This window comes from Carcharhinus amblyrhynchos, chromosome 10 (assembly GCF_965287045.1).
Source record: "Carcharhinus amblyrhynchos chromosome 10, sCarAmb.v2.hapA, whole genome shotgun sequence".
NCBI lineage: Eukaryota > Metazoa > Chordata > Chondrichthyes > Carcharhiniformes > Carcharhinidae > Carcharhinus > Carcharhinus amblyrhynchos.
In genome coordinates this window covers 61399343-61420790 of record NC_137333.1, presented here as the reverse complement: position 1 = coordinate 61420790, position 21448 = coordinate 61399343, and the positions used below count along the sequence as shown (strand labels likewise).

The window sequence follows — 21448 nt, the reverse complement described above, 5'->3', positions numbered from 1 at the left end:
AACATTACTCTGTTAAAGAAGAAGAACAAAATATGACCTTTACTACGGTTAGACTCCAGTGAACTATGAAGCATTTTGAACAATGAGAAAATTAGCATTTGTAAAGGTAAGAATGAAGGGGTCATTAATCTGGTACTAAATATGCAGTGTCCACCAGCTAAGGTCATGCACTTAACAGCACATAGAACCATTAAAATGAGGAGAAGGAAATTTTAGCTTTTAAAATCTAGCCTTTTAAAAAGAACTGTTCTCTCACAGTATTTGAAATTATTAGTGTGCTGACGGGACGACAGCTGTGCATTCAAACTCAATTGGAATGGTCAGATTGGAATGATTGAAGAGATCTTCATGATATGTTAACATTTGATGGATATTTCCTTGTGTCTAGAACACAAATTCTGAGGAAAGTGGAGTGTTAATTGAAAATATGGCTATTTTGCTGAAAATGCTGTTTTACCAATGTCATCTAAACTATCAAAAAATGTGTTGAATTATTTTGCCTGAGAATAAATGCAAATGAAATCAAAATAATAAGACTGGACTCCTCTGTTTTGAGAATTTCTTCAGATTAAACTGCTTAGCCTCGACCTCTGGAGCAATACCAATCCTTCCATTATTAGAAGCAAGATGGATAGGGACTACTCCCCTGGATGGGTGCAACTGCAAAACGAAATTACGGTCAACATCAACTCGAATAGAAAGAGGTGTGTTTGATCGACTCTCTTGTCATTGGACTCGATCTCCACTGCATTCATAATTCATAAACACCAGTAAACAGATGAACTGCAAAAACTTGTCCAATTGACTCTTAAAGAACCTTTCATTGCAATGATCGCTACTAGTGAACAGGCCAAGAGTCAACCTCACAGGAACCTCCAAGTTTCCTTGCAAGTTACACAAAATTTGGACCTATATCTTAGATCCTTCATTGTTCTCCTCCTATCTTACCAGATTGGTGATTCAAAAAAGAAGGCCCACCTTCACCTTTCCAAGGCAACCTGGGAGCGACAATAAATGCTCATTTAAAAAGTATTAAGCTGCTGTTACACAATCTCTAGTATGTTAAGGTCTATTTCTATCTTTCAGAACTAGTTTTATAATGGATCTGAATCAGATTATGTATGATATGAAGCCAGGGGGAATGTGTAAGACCAGTATCTGTGGACAATTTGACTTTCAATCCAAAGCCAGATTGATGATTTGACTTCCCATTTGTACCATTGATACTGAAATGAGTTTGTATTGACATAATTGCTATAAGCAATGGAATAATGTCTCCACTTTGAGCACTATTGGCAAATTAGTCCCAAATTAGTTCTTCTTCTTTCTCTCCATTTAGACTAATTTACAATACAAGAGTGATATGCCAGCAATTGTATTCATGCAGAACAAAAACGTTAATCACCGAAAATAAGATATTTAGAATGTGTCCATCCTCCACCACTGACTACCTAATTAAACACCACTAAAAATGACTCTTAAACACTATGCTAAGCCATTTACTCGTTTCCCCTCCATTGTATGATGTCCCGGCATAACTCCTGATTGGATGCAGAGCCCGCCTTTCCTAGCACTGCTATATGGCCCACTTCTGCCAGACGGCCACTAATTGGCCATCCAATGCTAGATTTGATGAGCAGTAATGATGGGGGTGGAAACGAGTGAACAGCTCAGTTTCCATTCTGCCCCCTTCACCCCACCAAAACAAAACATAAAATCCAACCCTTGGTAAAAGAGTTACATTAAAGAAACATCTTAAGGGAAGAAAGAGAGGTTTCAGGGAGAAAGAAAATCCAGAGCATTATATCTTGGAAGCATGGCGGTCAAAGGAGAAGTAATTTTAATTGGGGATTTTCAATACATAAGAATTAGAGGAACATGGATATATTTTGGAGGATAGTACACCTGCAGAGAGTATGGAGATAGGATGGGGTGAAGCCATGGAGAGATTTGAAAGAATGATTCATCAATCGAGGGATGCCTTCATCAATCGAGGGATTGAGTTTAGGAGTTGGGAGATAATGCTGCAGCTTTGTAAGACCCTAGTCAGACCCACTTGGAGTACTGTGCTCAGTTCTGGTCACCTTGTTACAGGAGGGATGTGGAAGCTATTGAAAAGGTGCAGAGGAGATTTACAAGGATGTTGCCTGGATTGGGTGCCATGCCTTATGAGGATAGGTTGAGGGAGCTCGATCTTTTCTTCTTGGAGAGATGAAGGATGAGAGGTGACCTGATAGAAGTGTATAAGATGTTGAGAGGTATAGATCAGGTCAATTCTCAGAGGCTTTTTCCCAGGGCTGAAATTGTTGCTATGAGAGGACACAGGTTTAAGGTGCTGGGGAGTAGGTACAGAGGAGATATCAGGGGTAAGTTTTTCACTTAGAGAGTGGTGGATGAGTGGAATCGGCTGCCGTCGGTGGTGGTGGAGGCAAATCCGATAGGGTCTTTTAAGAGACTTCTGGATGAGTACATAGGACTTAATAGGATTGAGGGTTATAGGTAAGCCTAGTAGGTAGGGATATGATCAGTGCAACTTGTGGGCCAAAGGGCCTGTTTGTGCTGCAGTTTTTCAATGTTCTATGTTCTATAACAATGAGGATTATACAACTGAGAATTGCTTAGCAAGCTCTGTGATGATAGTGCCCTTAAGAAGGGCAGCAGAATTTTGGATGGCCTCAAGTTTAGGGAGTGTAGAATGTGAGAGGATAATAGAATAGTCTGGTCTGCAACTAAAAATGCATTTGTGAGAGTTTCAGCACCAGATGAGCAGAGGCAGGATAGTGTTGGGTGACATTACAGAGATGAAAAGAAGAAAGGAAGGCTTCCATTTGTATAATGTACTTCAGAGCCTTGAAGTCTAGTCACTGTGTTAGTGAGGAAGGAAATTTCAAAATATGGCCTAAAGCGACTAAGGCATGAACATCAGAGTTGGTGTGAAGGGTCGGAGCAACATAGAGTTGGAGGAAAATATTTGTGGGGTTGGAGAAGGATACAGAGTTAGACGGCGGTAAAAGCTGTTAAAATATTTAAAAAAGATGAGAATATTCTGTATAAAAATTAACAAAAGAATGGGAAGGATCTCGATAACGTTTCATTTTGGGTTCAGAGAACAGTTGAAAGCAAATGGAAAATTAACAGTCAGAGGTTTACATGGAAGTTATAACATGGCAACAGCCATGTTGATTTTTTTCTTTTTTCACTTATGATTCTGCTTATCACTATATCCTGAGGTGAGAATTTTCTGGCTGCTCATGTCACACCATCACTGCCAATGAGAATGGAGAATTTGGTGCTCAGCCAAATCTCCAATCACTGCAGCAATACCAGAAAATCCCAACTGTGGGGCGAGGTGAGAGAATCTGGCCCTTTATACTTCCTTTTTTTAAGCACCTATCTAACATATTCCCAAATGTTGAACAGAGAGAGGCCGAATATCATTTATGCCAGAGAGAACTCATTTTGAGATTTTCTCCACCCCAGCTGGCAACGTTAACTGGTTCATGCTCAGTGATGCTGGTGCAAAGGAGAAAGGGTCTGAAGCAGTATTCCGAGATCAGGGTGCTCTTCAAAAAGGGCGCTGACCTTGCCGGCATCTTTAGGTCTCACGCATCTCATTCACGGTTCAAATTGCCCCAAGCTCCAAAGAAAATGTCTAAGCATGGGTGGATTGTGATCTGGATTGCACCAACCCGCCTGATGGGAAACACAGTGCTATTTCCTCCAGAGACTACATGGACATATTTTGGGAGAATTATGCCCTTAATGTCCACATACAAAATTCCTTAAGGAACATTGAACTGGTAGATTAAAAAACTATGTGTATTATTTGGGTTTACAAATAGTGGAATAAAAGATAAAAACAAATGGATCATGAAAGTATTATATACACTGCAGCTTAGCTGAGTTTTGTCAACAGTTCCTCACATCAAGAAAGATCAAGATCTTAGAAAAAAATACAGAAGTTTAACAAAATGGAGGACTTCAGTTATGAGGACTGGTTGAAAGGTTAAGACTGTTCCCTTTGGAAGAGAAGGATAGGAAATGGTCCAATCACAGTTCCTAAGATGCTGAAAGGTTCAACTGAATAGACCGTAAAGGATTATTTCCTTTGGTGAAAATACCACTGGAGATCATATACTTCAAATCATTCGCAAATGAACTAGAGGGGAGATGAGATTATATTTTTCCCCCATTCAGGGAAGTGGTTGTGATTTGGAATGCTGTATCTGAAATGGTGGAAGCTCATTCCGTAAATAACTTTAAAGGGGAATTGGGCATATATTTGATGATGAGGGTTAAGGGCAAATAATTCCCAGGGATGTGAGTCGAAGCATGATACCCCTGTTAACACAGGCATGATGGCTGAACAGGCTCCTTCTGTGCTATTAAATTTCTATGATTTGACCTCTGATTAATGCACCCAGATCCTTCAGTCAGTCCCAGCCCAACTTTAACTTAACCTATCCATAGGAATGGGACAGACGAGAGTCCGGCACCATATTTACGCCATTCTCCATTATGTTTATCTATACGGAGCATAACATTAGGCAAAGTGTGATATGACCGTCCAAATTAAAGTTTTCCTCATGGTTGTATTTGAATGCTTTAAGGGGAGGCAGTGGTACAGTGGTATTGTCACTGGACCAGAGACCCGGAGCAAGAACTGGGACCCAGTTCAAATCCCACCACTGGAAATGTAGATTCAATAAAAATGTGCAATGTCTGTTGATGACCATGAAACCATTGTCATTTGTTATAAAAACCCATCTTGTTTATTAATATCTTTTAGGAAAGGAAATCTGATGTCTTTCCCTGGTCTGACCTATACGTGACTCCACAGCAATTTGGTTGACTCTCAATTAACCCCTGAAATGGGCATCAGTGACAGACAGACAATAAATATTGGCCCAACCACTGGCGCTCCCATCCGTTCAAATGAATAAAAGTAAAAACTTTTTCAAAACATTCAACGTACACCAGCATCTTAACATTTTTAGAGCTCAACAAAATATGGCAGAAAGGAAGCTTAATCTTTTCTTTGTGTTTGAACCTGGCCTAAGGACCAAGTTAACAACCTGGCCTAAGCCCTCACTGTATAACATGGGATCAAACTGGTCCACATCAGCAGTACAAAATCTGCTGGTAGCGAATGGGCAGCCGATTACAAATTATGTCAGATTTTACTCCCCAGTAACATGGAAAATATTACCAAAACTTTTAATTTCAAGCCAAATAAAAGTGACAGTGAGTCTCGGAAATGAGGATCCAAAAAATATTTGAACAACCATTCTGTGAACTTCAGAAGAAAGATCAAGCACAGTGGAAAATCAACCACTGATTCATGGTGAGGCCATTGCTTGCTGCTTGCAGACAGATTCCCCGCATGCCTGTGAAACAGAGTCAATTGGTTATAAACTGAAGGGTGGTATGGCGGATAGTGGTTCGCACTGTTGCCTCACAGCGCCAGGGACTGGGTTCGATTCCCGGCTGGGGTCACTGTCTATGCGGAGTCTGCATGTTCGCCCTGTGTCTGCGTGGGTTTCTTCCCTGGTGCGCCTGTGCCCTCCGACAGTCCACAGATGTGTGGGTTAGGTGGATTGGCCATGCTTAATTCCCTGTTAGTGTCGGGGGACTAGCTGGCATAAGTGCAAAGGGTTATGGGGATAGGGACTGGGTGGGATTGCGGTTGCTGCAGACTCAATAGGCCACATGGATTCTTTCACTGTAGGATTCTATGATTCTATAATTCCTAAAAATACAACCTCAGCTAAAAATGCAAACTATATATTTTGTAAATGCTGACCAAGTTTGTGTTATAGTACAAGAATCAAACCAGTTGACCTTTAACCTCAGGGGATTTGTGAGGTCAAGTGTAATGTAGCCATGTGGAAGGTCTAGAGGGTAGGAGCTGGTCATTCTGGGTTGCCGTTGTTCTCAGACATCAGAGAAGCCTCGTGGAGCGAGACAGGGCCTGGAAACCTGATTGTATTATCTGCATGTCATTGAAATGAAAGGAAAACTAAACCAGTCATATTAGTAAAGCTTGTCATTATAAAATCCACTCATGTATAACTCATAAGCGGAGTTGTCTCCAAATGAACAACCCTTTGTGGCCATGGTAACCACTAAGATAAGGTTGACTGGTGAAATGTAGGTAGGAAGTATTAAGGAAATGCTACAGAAGCTGGGATTGTTCTCCTTGGAGCAGAGAATGTTTAGAAGTTTTAGACATTCTTGTTGAGCATAGAGTTCATCCTAAAATATGAACTAGCATTTCTATCATCAACATTATCTGAAACCAACTATAGCCACACTTTTAATTTGGATGGGTACTGGGTAGCTAGGGCCCAAGATAATGGCAATTGTTGTGATATAGCAGCAAACCTAAAGTTTTTAACTCTTGGACATTAATCCACGTTCCCACAGTTAGAATCATAGAATCCCTACAGTGCAGAAGGAGGCCATTTGGCCCATCGAGTCTGCAGTAATACCAATCCCACCCAGGCCCTATCCCTGCCTAGTTACTTTGTTAATCCCTCTAACCCATCACATCCCAGGACACCGAGGGTTAATTTAGCATGTCCAATCAACGTCACCCACACATCTTTGGACTGTGGGAGGAAACCAGAGCACCCAGAGGAAACCCACACAGACACGAAGGGAATGTGCAAACTCCACACAGGCATTAACCTAAATCGGGAATTGAAAACAGGTCCCGGGTGTTGTGAGGTAGCAATTGTAATCACTGTGCCGCCGCAATGCCTAATTAGTTCCTGTTCTAAATCTAGCAGGAGGTGGAAGTTCGAAAGTGAGTAGGGTGCACTGTACAATAAGGGGAAGCTAAGGCTGAGGAGCAAAAGAATAGTCTTCGACACTCAGATTTGTCAACTGAGGTTGACAATGGTCGGGGAGAGGGCCAGAGAGACAATCCTGCTCCCCAGGAAAAGTTACAACAGCTCAAAATTGTACCTTTTGGGAATTTCCTGGTCCCAGATCCTTTTCCTGCCAGGAGCTGGGACCCATGATTACAAATGAGGCCCAAGTAGGAAAGTATATTTAAAGGACGACTGGATTGGTTTCGGAATGATGTTGCTCAGAGTTGTTGAAAATGGCCGGTTAAAACCAGAGCTTGAGGGATTGGTATGTGATGTCGTAAGAATCTGAGGGGATATTTTAAATGCTGGGCCATCCAGTTTATACCAAGCAAACAGGGTTAAAATTGCCATTATTCTTTCTGAAAATTACAGTGTAAAATCCTGTTATGAAAACAGGAAAAAGTAAGGTATCACTCTGGGCTAAAAAAAAGTGAGTCAGGTACTCTTGCTCCTCATTGCTATTCAGAGAAAGGTAGACATATGTGGACACAATTGGCTCAGTTTATGATGCTCCCACAGGTTTAATAGCCTTCAGTCCTGTTGTGATGAATCTTTAGTGAATTGAAGGAATTACCAGAAAGCTCTCAATGCCTTCAAGCTATTTCTTGGTATGAGTCAGCATTGTCGGCTTGGGAAGATTAAAGGGAAGATTGTTTTTTAATAATGTTTTTATTGAGAATTTTCAACTTTATATTCAGTACGATACACAACAAAGTCCCAGGATTCAGCACAGTACAGAACGAAGAACGATCATTTCACATCTATACATGGAGAAGACCAGCAAAGATCAATACAAATAATTCAAAGAATCAGACATCATAATCCCTGCTGTGGCGGCCAGTGCCTCCTTTTGCAATGATATTGTAAAGATAAAAGAAAATGAAGGTGGGTAATCAAGGCAACAGGATAAGGCCACAAAGATGTGGCACTATGTTCCATACCCTTTCAAAGAGCAAGAAAATAGAAAGAAAGTCTCAGGACAAGGTGAACTGAAAGCACTGTCGAGACAGGGAATCCTAAGTGCAACTCTCCTTCTACACATAGGGAACCCCCATACCAAGAAGATACCCCTCCCAAGCAAGTAACCTGACAGATCTCAATTCTGCCTATCCAGTCAATTAAACTCAGAAAACCAGTCCAAAGATATTCAAAACTCAAAGAGCCATTAACCTCCTGGGCATGCAACACACACACACACACACACACACACACACACACACACACACACACACACACACACACACACACACACACACACACACACACACACACACACACACACACACACACACACACAACTGGGGCCTTTCCTGACCTAAAGTGAGGGCAAAAAGTCATGCCAAACACTGCTATATCTATCTCTCCACCTACCATCTTGCTGTGGCACTAGTCACCTTTTCTATAAAAAAAGTGAAGTGCACTACAAAACAATTAGTTAAATGCAAGGGTTACAATACATTAAAATAAAACAATTAAATATGCATTTATATTCATTTAAGTATGACTTTTAAGCCATATAACCCACTTGGAGCACTCCCTGATAAGAAAAAAAGAAATAAGAGGGGCCTCTGGCCCCTTCCGATCGCCAGACCACTCTGATGGAAAAGCCATTATCAAGGATATAAAAGATAGTGTTCCCAAATATACAGGATAACAAGCATGGGAAAAGAATGAAAAATCCCAAGCTCCTGCACTCAACATATGCTCTTATCAAGATAAATGACGATAGGGGCAATTCTCTAGGCCCACTAGCCCCAGCTGGGTTCATGATTGTCCATCGAATAGGGAGAGAGGGCCAAATTGGTGTTCTTGCCTGGTGTCAAACCAATTGAGATTCTCTCAATGCATTCAGATCCTTGCCCACTGAACCCATAAGCTTCACATTAGCTTTGTTTTCTGTTCAGCTTGGATGACCTTGAAGAATGGACAGGCTGTAGTTTTTATCTTTGAGGTAGAAGAGGTTGAGGGAAGATTTAATTGAGATACATAAAATAATGACGGGGCCTTGACAGGGTGGATGTGGAAGGACCTATTTCTAAAAGCAGAGGATTCACCAGGGAACATAGATTAAAAGTGATAGGCTGAAGGATTAACGATTGAAGGGGAGTTGAGGGGAAATTATTTTATCCAGAGAATGGGGATTGGGGGGATGAGGAGAGAGCAGTAGAGGCAGGAATGGCCCCTTCCGGCTCCTATCTTCTATGTTTCTATATATCAGGATCAACTAATTCCAGATCGTGCATTAGGAAAAAAGAAAAGATTACAAGATGAGTAGTGCCAGAGCTTGCAAAAACACAGCCACTTCTGAACACACATCATGTGCCCATTAAGGAGATGATTAAAAAAAAATCAATTTGCCTGGGCTAGATTTTCCAATAATGAAAATAGTTTATTTATTTGTCACAAGTAGGCTTACATTAATACTGCAATGAAGTTATTGTGAAAATCCCCTAGTTGCCACACTCCAACACCTGTTCAGGTACACTGAGGGAAATTTAGCATGGCCAATGCCCTGAACCAGCACATCTTTTGGACTGCGGGAGGAAACCCACACGGACATGGGGAGACTCCGCACAGACAGTGACCCAAGCCAGGAATCGAACCTAGGTCCCTAGCACTGTGAGGCAGCAGTGCTAACCACTGTGCCACCGTGCAAATAATAAAATGGAGTTTATGAATATCAGTGACTTATAACAATTAACAAATGCCATGTCATTAGCTGACATAAGGATATTTTAGTAATGAATACTTACATGTGCCATTGTAAATATTTGAGCTACTCAAATATACACACAAACTAAATATAGTGGACAAAAATCATTTTGAAATATTTCAGTAGGAAAACTGGTTATTTGTATTAATCAAGGCAGGTAACCCATTTTAAATCAATTCATAGATACAGTGCTCATATGTAACTGATTTTCCATATGGGTATTTAAGTTACCCATGCTACAAAACTTGGCAGAAATGAAAATTAATCATAAATCGCAAGCAAGTTACCTATGTAACTGCTGTACACTCAAGTATCCTTGATCTTTTATGGCTGGCCATTAAATCTTTCATCCAAATAAACCCCCACCCACAAAACTAGCCATGCCTCAGTTGTAAAATGCAAGCATCCTCCAATTGTGCTTATTCAGGAGGGATCTTAACACATAAACACATTTCAGATGCAATAGGAAATGAAATTGTTTTTCTAGTCCTCAGTTCTGCATTTGTTGATTTAACAGCATCATTGTAAATCAGATTTTAAACTCGTAAAAAGTGTGCTGATTGCCGCTTTTTAAACATGTTGGCCAAGAAGTTCCACTTGAGGACGCAGCATGTGCTCCAAATTTGCCTTCATTCAGAAGTGGCTTTCTTTGTTCAGGTTTCTGCTCAAACTTATTTGCATATTTTTAAATGCCAAATGAATCTGCCATGAACTAAGTCAATTGTAAGTTTAAAAAAAGAGGTTGAACTATTTTCCTCAACATATGTAACAGGGCACAGTAAGAAGTCTTACAACACCAGGCTACAGTCGAACAAGTTTATTTGGAATCATGAGCATTCAGAGCGCTGCTCCTTCATCAGGTGAATGGTTTATTTGGAATCACTGACTTTTGGAGCACTGCTCCTTCATCAGGTTCATCAATGCCAGCATCTCCGCATCATATTTAAGAGGGACAACCTGGTGCAGTTTTATGAATATAGCTGAAAATGGGTTGATCACAAGCCTCCCAGCAGTATTTTCCCACCAGTAGTAGGTGGTGCATTGTTTGATAGCAGTGGGATTTTCTCGTCCCGCCGCTGTCAATGGAAATTCCAATTGATGTCACCCCACACTGGCGGGAAAGCCGTGGACATGAGTATACCGCTGGCGGGACCAGAGAATCCCTTCAGTGTGAACGGCCGGAGGATTCTGGCCCAATTATTGTAATCGTGTTGAGTTTGCTGCGTCTGAGTGGTCCAATTTTAAATAACTGAAACTAATTTTTTTTAAAATGATGCAGAATCATTTACTGGTCACATCGGTATTCAATAGTCAGTTTTAATAAATTAGAAGAAATCATTTAAAAGATCTTAATACATGCCTCAGGCCTAGAAAAAAAACCATCCTGGTTTTATGAGCATTCTTGAAGACCCACAAACAATTAATGGAAACGTACAATGGTAATGAATTCAGTCTAGATTTATGGCCAGGTTTGTGGATTGGGCCTGCATGGAGACACGATTTTTAAACTAGTACCAAGAGATTGCAGAAATGATCTTGAATGCAATTTGAGCTTGGAAGTCCCTGATCATTTAGAGTCATAAAGAGTCATAGAGGTTTACAGCATGGAAACAGACCCTTTGGCCCAACTTGTCCATGCCACCCTTTTTTTTAAACCCCTAAGCTAATCCCAATTGCCCGCATTTGGCACATATCCCTCTATACCCATCGTACACATGTAACTATCTAAATGCTTTTTAAAAGACAAAATTGTACCCGCCTATACTCCTACCTCTGGCAGCTTGTTCCAGGCACTCACCACTTCTGTGTGAAAAAATTGCCCCTCTGGATACTTTTGTATTTCTCCCCTCTCACCTTAAGTCTATGCCCTCTAATTATAGACTCCCCTACTCTTGGGAAAATATATTGACTGTATACCTTGTCTTCTGGTTTCAATGGTTTCTGACAAATTGCACCAAGAAAGCTGGTGCAGCCTAATGGAACTTCAGGTTATGATGGCAAAATGTTTTTAAACTTATAATTTTTAAGGCTCAAAGAACAAATACATTTGCGCGACTTGAGTGTTGATTATATGTTGACTTGTGCCAATTTATGATCATAAATTAAGAGTTATTCCAGTGAGATTGAATGTTTTAGGTGTCATTTGACCTCAGCCAAATAACTGTAGCTTTGCTTTCTCGATTGGCACCTTAGGGAAAAAATCCAGTCTCTTTATCTCACAAATTGACAGTTGTCTCAGGCCGAGAAGTTTAAATGCCATCATTTTCAAAAGGCCTGCTTCTGGGAATATGCAAATTTAATAACGCAATTTTTTTCACCATTAGCATCTCAGCTGATTAAGAAATAACAAGTGTCCAGAGACAAAGACACACTCTCATAAGTGTCAATGAAATCCTTCTTTGTATCAATAAAACTTAAGGAAAAAGAATGCAATACATGATTATTTTGGCTATGGATGTATATACATTAATCAGATTTCATTCAGTGACATCTCAAACTCAAGTGAAAAATCTGTTTTCCTTACAAAATACAAATTATAGGGGCGATTTTCCGGCCATGTTGCACTTGGCGTCGATCCCGCTATATGAGAAAAATTCCATGAGGCCTGAAACACCATTCGCGGGGGGTACCAAACAATTTGTGGTGGCCCCACACCCTTCCAGCTGTCGTAATCAGGGATCAGCCAGGGATTGAACCTGATTACCATTCATTTAAATACATTTAACATGCAAAATTGGGTTAATGTCAAATCCGGGGACATCATATGCCCTCACCTGCTAGTGTGACATAAAGGCAGAAGGAATCACTACTGGTCTCCATGGAAACAAGATATGATAACTATGTTAGGGGAGTTTGGAGGCTATTGCACCCCACCCCTCCTCACTCTCCCCCACTGAATGATTGGAGGCATTGCAGGGCAGTGAGCCCTGCCACTCTTGGGCCTGAAAGTGGCAGGGCCAGAAGGGGGACCTATTGGCGGAGCGACAAACATTGGTTGGGGGAGGGGGTTGTGGGGAAGATGACTATCTTTAAATAAAATTTGAGTTTGGAACATCCTTTAAAAAGGATGTCCCAATCTGTGAGGTTGGGTTTGCTGGCATGTTTAGGCCCTACCCCTCACAATTGCAGTGCAAAACAAACCCCCCCCTTCAAAAACAAGGCAAAGTGTGGGAAGATCGCATTGGAAAATCAGTCTGCTTCTTCCCTAGGGAGAAACATTTTGGTTTTCTGACTGAACCTGATACTTAGCCCTTGTTTGGGAGGATTGTAGCCTTTTTCTCTCAAGAATGTAATAATTATTTATTCTTTCACAGGACATTGGGCATCATTGGCTAGCCAACATTTATTGCCCCTCATCAATCATTTTTAGCTTGGAGGGCAACATGCAGGTGGTCACGTTCCCTTGTATCTTCTGCCCTTGTCTATTTTGGTTAGAGGACATAGGTTTGGAAAATGTTGTCCAAGAAACCTTGGTGAGTTGCTGCTGTGCTCTTGCAGATAGTATACATTGCTTGTGCTTTGCATCGGTGGTGAAAGGAGTGAATGCTTCAGTTAGTGGGACGGGTGCCAATCAAGTGGATTGCTTTGCTCTGGATGGTGTCAGATGGTACTGAACACTGTACAACCATTGGTAAAAATCCCCATTCGGACTTTACAGTGGAGGAAAGATCATTGAAAGATCAGCTGAAGATAGTTGAGCAGTACCCTATGGAACATGTTCTGAAACTAATATAATTGTCCTCTAAAAAAATGCAACCACCTTCCTTTGTTTGTAAGATACAAGTTACACCAGCTAAGAGTTTTCCCCTTAATCCCCATTAACTTCAGCTTTGCATCTTTATCCCACAGAATCCCTACAGTGCAGAAGGAGCCACAGTCAGTCAAATGCTGCCTCGATATCAAAGGCAGTCATTCTCACTTCCCCTCTGGAATTCAACTCTTCCGTCCGTGTTTAAAGCAAGGTTGCATTAGGTCAAATGTTGAGGGGGCCCTGATGGAACCCAGGCTGATCATCAGAGAACAGGTTATTGCTGTATAAGTATCACTTGGTAGCACTGTTGATGACACCTTCCATTACTTTGCTGATGGAGAGTAGGCTAATGGGGTGGGAATTGGTCTGAATGAATTTGTGCTATTTTTGATGGACATGGTTTATTTTAGCAATCTTCCACATTGTCAGGTAGGTACCAGTGTTGTAAGTGTACTGGAGCAAATTGGCTAGGGACTTAGTTCTGAAGCTCATGTCATCAGTGGTGCTGCCAGGATGTTTGTCAGGGCCAATAGCATTTGCAGTATCCAATTCCTTCTGTCATTTCTTGATATCACATGGAGTGAATCACATTGACAGAAGACTGGTAATTGTGATGCAGGAACCTCAGCAGGAGGCTAAGATGAATCATCCACTTGATGCTTCAGGCCAAAGATGGCTGTAAATGTTTCAGCCTTGTATCTTGCACTGATGTTCTGAGCTTCCCAATCATTGAAGATGGGAATATTTATGCAGCCTTCCCCTCCTGCAGGTTGTTTAATTGTCCACCACCATTCACAACTGGATGTGGCAGGACTGCAGAGCTTGGATCTGTTTGTTCTGTTTTTCACTTGTTGCTTCCACTGTTTGGTATGCAGAGTAGTCCTGTATTGTAGTTTCGCCAAGTTGATGCCTCATTTCTAGAAATGCCTGGTGTTGTTCCTGGCATGCCATCCTGTAAACTTCATTGAACTCCTTCATTTGATCCCCTAGCTTGATGCTGACGCTAGAATGGGAATGTGCTAGGCCATGAGGTTACAGGCTGTTGTTGAAAGTAATTCTGCTGTTACTAATAGCCCAAAACATCTCATGGATGCCCAGTTTTGAATTGTTCGGTCTGTTCGAAATATACCACTATTCCAAGTGCCACATAATACGATGGAGGGTGTCCTCAATGTGAGGATGGGACTTTTGTCTCCATAAGGACTTTATGTGGGTCATTCCAACCAATACTTTAAGGGAGAGATGCATCTATGGCAGGCAGGTAGGTGAGCAGAATTGTTAAAGGACACATCTAGGACTTTTGCTGTTGGTATCATGCTATGAGGGTGAAGATTGCTGTTGTGCCATTACTCCATTGGGAATCCCTAACTTTGGCACAAGTTCCAGATGTTAGTGAGGAGGATTTTGCAAACTCAGGTGGGCTGTATGTGCCTTTGCTGTGTCCGAATACATAGCTAACTGAACTGTCCAGTTTGCTCTTGTTATTCTTTGTGGAACTGAGTGATCTGATTGCCATTTTAGAAGGTAGTTAAAAGTTGATCACAATAATGTGGACGTGGAATCACACAAGGTCCAGTAAGGGGAAAGGACATTGGCAAATGGGTGGTGGGGTTCTTATCACAACTTAGCATCATCAAGGTTATTTTTATAGGTAACAGCTTTTTATTTACAATATTTCTCCCAGCCCAACAGCATGCTGGTGGAGAGGTTGTAAGTTGGATGAGTGGACAGGGAGGTGCCACAGGTGTAGCCTAGCAGCAGGATAGGTAATGGGATGGTGTACCCTTGGACGAATGGAGGCCCTCAATTAGTCTACTATGGGCCTTGTCTCACATTGTTTCACTAGAAATGGTGGTTGGGTGGACCAACGCCATATGGCAAAAGAACCAGGGATAATTCTGCACACCGCTGGGGTAGAGTGGAGGAGGTTGTTGGAAGGAAGTGCACTCCTTCACAGAGGGCTGTCCCTACAAGAAACCTATCCACCCCTCACTATGACCTACTTGGCAGGCCTCACAAACCCATCCCACCTTTCTTTCCTCCAGGTTTACTGCTTCTGGTTTGAGCCTACTGCAGTCCCAGCAATGGCCACTGTTCCTGGTGGCACTGCTGAGACTGCAGAACTACAGATTCTCTGATGAATCCTTATAATGCAGAAGGAGGCACTTCAGCCCATTGAGCCTGCACCGACTACAATCCGAGCCAGGCTCTAGTCCCACCAATTCCACTGACACAGTGGGGTAATTTAGCATGGCCAATCCATGTAACCTTTAGACAGTGGAAGAAAACCGGAGCACCCGGAGAATCCCACACAGACACGGGGAAAATGTGCAGACTCCATACAGACAGTCACCCAAGGCCAGAATTGAACCCAGGTCCCTGGTGCTGTGAGGCAGCAGTGCTAACCACTATGCCATGAATCGGCAGCTCTTGCATGTATGACTTCTCCTGGGGACAGTGGGGAGGAGACAAAACATGACCTCAGTCAACCAATTATGTGAGGACCATAAAATCAAGTATGACTCCCAGGTCGGTGAAGGTGGGCTCCTCCCTGACTTTCTAACCAGGAGGTGGACCACCACCTCTGTGTTAAATCCTGCCCCATGTAGTGGTGACATTTGAAATCTCTGATTACTAGCGTAGGGGAATAATGATCCAGTACCACAGCGTCTACACCTACCTTTTCGAGGTTTACCTGCAGTTAGAATTATAGAATTCTTACAGTGCAGAAGGAGGCCGTCTGGCCAAGGTACCTCACAAGAGGTTATTGCAGAAGGTAAGGGGGCATGGAGTTGGGGGTAGAGTGTTAGCGTGGATAGAGGATTGGTTGTCAAATAAGAGGCAGAGAGTGGGGGTCAATGGGTGCTATTCAGATTGGCGGATGGTAACTAGTGGAGTGCCCCAGGGGTCGGTGCTGGGGCCTCAGCTATTTACCATTTATATAGATGATCTGGAGGAGGGAACCGAGTGTAGGGTGTCGAAATTTGCTGATGACACCAAAATTGGTGGAAAGGCAAATTGTGCGGAGGGTGGTGAGAGTCTACAGAAGGATCTAGATAGGCTGGGTGAATGGGCCAGGAAATGGCAGATGGAATTTAATGTTGGCAAGTGTGAGGTGGTCCACTTTGGTAGGAATAATGGTAGGAAGGATTATTACTTATGTGGAGAAAAACTGCAGCAGGCGACGGTGCAGAGGGACCTCGGGGTCCTTGTGCATGAGTCGCAAAAACCCAGCTTGCAGGTGCAGCAGGTGGTCAGGAAGGCGAATGGGATGCTGGCCTTCATCGCGACGGGGATTGAATATAAAAGTAGGGAGGTCTTGCTGCGGCTGTATAGGGCATTGGTGAGGCCGCAGCTGGAGTACTGTGTGCAGTTTTGGGCGTCGTACTTACGCAAGGATATTTTGGCCTTGGAGGGAGTGCAGAGGAGGTTTACTAGGCTGATGCTGGGGTTGAGGGGGTTGAGCTATGAGGAGAGGCTGAATAAACTAGGCTTGTACTCGTTAGAGTTTAGAAGAATGAGGGGAGATCTCATTGAGACGTATAAGATGATGAATGGGATGGATAGGATAGAGGTGCAGAGACTCTTCCCGCTCAGAAAGGATAGTAGGACTAGGGGGCACAACCTCAAGATAAAGGGGGGGCGGTTTAGAACGGAGTTGAGGAGGAACTTCTTCACTCAAAGGGTGGTGAATCTCTGGAATTCTCTGCCCGTTGAAGTGGTGGAGGCTACCTCGCTAAATATTTTTAAGACGCGGGTTGATGGGTTTTTGATAAGAGAGGGGATTAAGGGTTATGGGGAGAGGGCGGGAATGTGGAACTGAGCCAAGACAGATCAGCCATGGTCTTATTGAATGGCGGGGCAGGCTCGAAGGGCTAGTTGGCCTACTCCTGCTCCTATTTCTTATGTTCTTATGTTCTTATTTTATGACCTTGCTCAGGTGAGGCACGTAAAATACCGCCTGAGACTAACGGAGAATTCTGTTCTGCAAGCCTTCGGGGGATTCTAGGTGGGCGCACTAGAAAAATTCCAGCCATTGAATCTGCACCAACTCTTCATTAAAGTATCTTACCCCACTCCACCCACTTTCCCTGTAACCTCGTGCGAATTCACATAACCTACACATCTTTGGACACTAAGGTGCAATTTAACTTTGCCAATCCATCTAACTTGCATATCTTTGGACTGTGACAGGAAACCGGAGCACCCGAAGTAAATCCATGTACGCACACAGAGAGTGTGCAAACCCCACACAGACAGACACTCAAAGCTGGAATCGAACTGGACACCTGGCACCAGGTCAGCAGTGCTAACCAACATGCCACTGTGCCAGTCCTTATTCAAGATATGAGAGTAAGATTAAAACAAGGACTGCTGTGAACAATATAATCAGTTGAATATTTTTGCTTTATAATTTAAACTTCAATAAATAGCTATATAAAGAAATGCAAATAAGGTGAGGCAGCATAAAGGTGTTATTGATTGATAGATGGAGCTCCAATAAGATGCTCAGTAGGTCAGCAACAATGGAGGCGGTATCCTTAATTGGAAGTAGGTCTGAATAATTAAGGAGTTGATGTACTGACAGTATCATTTTTACATGATAAGTGTTTCTTTTCACATTTTCATTACTGGTATTTGAGATATCTATAATTATCAGATTTACTATTCTCTGTGATCTGGACTGCAGCAGATTAGAAGAATAACTGTGCCTTTATGCAGAGCCTTGCCCTTTACCAGCTGGTTGGAGTGAGACCGGAATGCTTATCTCTATGAGTTTTAGTTTATGCTCTATCTCAAAACACTTCCTGCTTCAGCTCACCTTTGTCACATCAAACAAGGTATTTATGCAAATCAAGGCATGTTGGCTGATTCACATTTACTCAGCTTGTTACTCAGAAAAAATGCAGTAACAGAGTTTTCCGAACCTGTTCAGCCTGTCATTCTTTTTTATTGTTTAGTCCACGCAGTTACAAAAGAATATGTTTGGATCAGGAACTAAAATGAGTCACAATTTCCTGTTAGTAAAATAAGATTGAAACACAAATTTTAATGCCATAATTTTGTTCATATGATTAAACTGCACACAATCAAATTGACAGTGTTTTGCTTTTACAGAGCAGTTCTTTCATCATTAATTACTTTTTAACCATATCTTCTGTTTGTGAGGAACAATCAGACAACCTGTGCTAAGGACCGAAACACACACAAACACACACCCCAACTAACTCATCTGATTTTCCACTCCTTAACAAGGGAGATGGGGCGAGAATACTTTCCTCAATCCACCAACTCTTTCCTTCTTGAGAAATGCCTACCTCTATTTCCCTACATCCAAGATGGGAAGTATGGCATATGGAAGATCGTGCTACTAACATTTGACACCTGACACAATTACGTACATCGCATTTCAATCTTGAGAACTAGACTTGGAAGATTTGAACAAAAGCTTACACTGAGGTAAAAAAGCTAAACCTTTGGGACATGTGACAGCTTTCCAACACAAAATACTCCACTGCAGGTATTAACTTGAGTTACTATAGTTACCAATGTTTTTAAATTGATAAAGTATAATGTTCCATGACAAGCCTATAAAACTAGAAATTATAAAGCAAACTATCAGAAGCAGAAATAATAGTAATTGCTAAGAGCTTATTAACAGCTGTGTATAAATCAAATGTGATGTTTACATCCACAAATAACATTTAAATGAGTTCTTTCTTATAAAAGTAAATACTTCTAATCATAGCTTTTGAAAATAATTTACTACCTTTGATGAATAAACCTCAAGACTGGAGAAGGCAGATGCTTGCTGAAGGGAGTGTAAAAAGCCAGTTGAATGAAATTTGATCCACAACTATGAGGGTAAGATCCTTAAAGACTGCTTTGCATAGCTGGTTATTTGTTCTCTTAATATAGTACCCGCCTACTTTTGCTAAAATCAGTCTATAACTGGCAAAGAATGCACAGTGGAAGAAAAGGTTTCTCCAAGTTGGTCTGTAAATAGGTAATGAATGCTGTAATGAAATTAACTGAAGGTGAATCCTGTGACTACCTTTACCTGTCACCAATGCAGTCCCTCCTTACTCTGATTAAATGATCAATTCTTAGCATGTGCCAATGTTCTCTGATTAAAAATTGTCTAAGAAAATATCAAAGTTGAGAATGCAAATCAAGTGGGTACAATCATCTTCTACAATCTGCCTTTCAGTAACATGATGTCAACAATGTACCAGGCACATTCTGGTTATATAATTGCACAAAGTGGCTCACTTCCCCCACTTACACCTCACCATAAAAAACATTCAGGAATAAGAATAAAAAGTACTGTGGGGAATTTTTAAAAGGTGGCAAATTTATGATTAAAAGATTAGACTCTATTCAAAAACTTGCAAAAAGAGAAGTCTCTTGTTCAAAAGATGTAACTAAATTTAAAACACAAAAATCAAACAGGACATACAATACATAGAAAGGTACCAAAGTTGTTACTGATGTTGTTTATTCTGGAGGAGTTAATTGTGTATTTAACATGTAGAATTATAAGCTGATTGCTGAAGTGAGTATAGAATATAAAACACTACAAGGCTCGATAAAGGCCAACCTTTGCAAACCGATTGTAATGAAGCCAGAATTGCTACTATACAAAGTTAGCCAAAAATGCATTGAACTGACTGCCAGCAATTCACTGTCAGTTTATTTGAACAAGAAGCATGAACTCTCCATATAGCTTTGACTTTGCCCTTGAAGGTAGTCTACAGTAAATGTGGACAAAACAGCCAGAACTTCTGGCTGTTTATAGGAATATGTTCAGTCAAAGGAAAGTAATTGCATATAGGGGGAATTTTACACAGGTACAAAATGGATATTTGTCATCTCTTATTATTGCTAGGCAGGGGAGGGAGAAATAGATATGAATTGTCAGGCAAAAATGAAGTGAAGGTAAATGACAAAATGGAGTCTGGGCGAGTGACAGTGTCACAGCATAGGACCAGTTCAATGACCAGCAGGGGCGTGGATACCTGAATGTGGTCAGCGCAATGAGAGTTGTCCTCATTAGTAACTGTAAGGAAGCAGCGCACCATGGCTGTGAGAAACAGATGGCCAGATGCTATAAACTGCGTGGAAGCTGAAGGCAGATTTCTTTAAAAAAACATGACAATGTATAACTGCAAGATAAAGAAAACATGATATTTATTGCCTGCTCATAGCAAACTCTCAAAGAGTTTATAACTCTTTTATTTTATGTGTAGTCCATTTTTCAGCAGGGACCAACATTCAATGAGCAACATACAGTTGAAACCCCAACATAATCTTCCAAGAGCTTCACACATTAAATTACTGCAATCCCATCAAACTGCATGGTGCAAGGTCACTGACTGACACATAGATTGGCCTGAAAATTGGATGTGTCCGGATTCCGTGTTTTCCTTCAAGTTATATCTCAAGACCACTTTTCATGGCTCAAAGTTAAAGAATACTCTACACTGGAGAGAGATTCGTCAATCACAATTCCTTTGAAGGACACCATGGACTTGTTGCATGCCAAATATTTTGTGGCTGGACATTAACTTTAATCCACTCAATAAGAGCCATCACCTTACAGAAGTTGTTTTTAGTTATTAGGGTCACAGGTAGGCTTACATTAACACTGCAATGAAGTTACTGTGAAAATCCTCTAGTCACCACATTCCAGTGCCTGTTCGAGTACACTCAGAGGGAGAACTTAGCATGGCCAATGCACCTAACCAGCACATCTTTTGGAGTATGGGAGGAAAGCAGAGCACCTGGAGGAAACTCATGCAGACATGGGGAGAATGTGCAGAGTCTTCACAAACAGTGACCAAACTGGGAATTGAACATGGGTCCCTAGTGCTGTGAGACAGTAGTGCTTAATACTGTGCCACTGTGTTTGCGTGTACCCCCAGGCATGGCTGTAGGGTGACAAACAGGCAGGTGTTCCTGATATCAAGAAAATAGAAAGACTTGAATTTATAGAATCCTTGCAATCCCAAGAGGTCTCAAAGCACTTTAATGTCAGTTAAACATTCAGGTTGGTATTTTATGACCTCGTTCAGGTGAGAATTGCAAAATCCCGCCTGAAGCCAACAG

General features: G+C 41.6%; 1 protein-coding gene across 2 annotated transcripts in view; it reads right to left on the bottom strand.

The window, feature by feature from the left end:
• Positions 1-19181, bottom strand: part of LOC145348985 (PC3-like endoprotease variant B) — a 709624-nt gene extending 690443 nt beyond the window's left edge. For both annotated transcript variants that reach the window (XM_080197162.1, XM_080197161.1), the window contains exon 1: positions 19110-19181. The gene's annotated coding sequence lies outside the window, so the exon portion shown is untranslated. The remainder of the gene's footprint in view (positions 1-19109) is intronic.
• Positions 19182-21448: the final 2267 nt, after the last annotated feature.